We start from the raw sequence: 1,230 nt of genomic DNA on the forward strand, positions 1-1,230 counted from the left end.
ATCCCAGCTACTCGGGAGGCTGAGGCAGGAGAATTGTTTGAACCCAGGAGGTGGAGGTTGTGGTGAGCCGAGATCGGGCCATCGCACTCCAGTCTGGGCAACAAGAGCAAAACTCCGTCTCAAAAAAAAAAATTAATCGCACCTGTTTCCTTTTACCTCTTTAATGGTGGCTACCAGAAAATTTAAAATTGCGGCTGTGGGTGGCACCACACTTCTCTTGGAGGACACTACTCCAAAGATTCCCCCTCCCACTCCGCACACTTCACCCCAACCCTGTAGGGACCACAATCTCTTTAGCGCCCCCTAGTTTCAGGTACGGATTCATACACGTTTATTATCTTTAAGGTCTCAGTGCCTTTGCAAACCTTCTCTTCTGCAACCCTCTCCTGCAATTCATCTGGCGGGTGGGATCATCGTTCATGCATTACAGACGAGGCAGTGATGGTTTTCAAATGAAAAGTGACTTCGCCAAGGACACATGCAGCAGGGCTGTGGAGGGCCTAGGGCTGGAAGCTCAGTCTGTCTCCTTTTTCCATCCCTCTTGATTCCCAGAGCTGTTCCTACACCTGACAAGCGCCACTCCCCCTGCACACCCTGGCAGACGACCAGATTTGATGTCCCTGGCAGCCCGAACGTCAAACACCCAGCGTCTTTCTGAAGCGACCATAAGCCATTCGAGGAAACATGTACGGGGTCCTGCTTGTCCTGGCCTTGTCCCCAATGCCCAGGGCAGTGAGAGCAGCTCTGCCCGGAGGCCAGTCCGTGAGGCTCCCTCAGTGGCCTCAGAACTTGGAGTACACACGTGCAGTCCTTACCTCCCAAAGATAAAACCTCCCACTCTGTTCTTCACCTATTTCAGACTGCTGTCCCATGTATGGTCACCAGGGACATATGAGAACAACTACAGACAGCCCCAAACTGAAAACTGCCCACTGTCTACCCATAGTAGAATGAATAACTGATGTAATGAGGAAAATCATTCAGCAACGAGAGGGAAAGAATGCTCGATGGCATGGAGTCCCAGCTGTAGCCCCAGCTCCTTGGTAGACCAAGGTGGGAGGATCACTTGAACCCAGGAGTTTGAGTCCAGCCTGGGAGATATAGCAAGACCTTGTCTCTAATAAAATAAAATAAAATAAGTGGTATTGGGAGAATTACAATTTTAAAAGAAACAATTTGTTTTTTGTGTTTTTTTTTTTTTTTTGAGACGGAGTCTTGCTCTGTCGCCCA

This window comes from Colobus angolensis, unplaced genomic scaffold (assembly GCF_000951035.1).
Source record: "Colobus angolensis palliatus isolate OR3802 unplaced genomic scaffold, Cang.pa_1.0 Scaffold303, whole genome shotgun sequence".
Taxonomy (NCBI): domain Eukaryota; kingdom Metazoa; phylum Chordata; class Mammalia; order Primates; family Cercopithecidae; genus Colobus; species Colobus angolensis.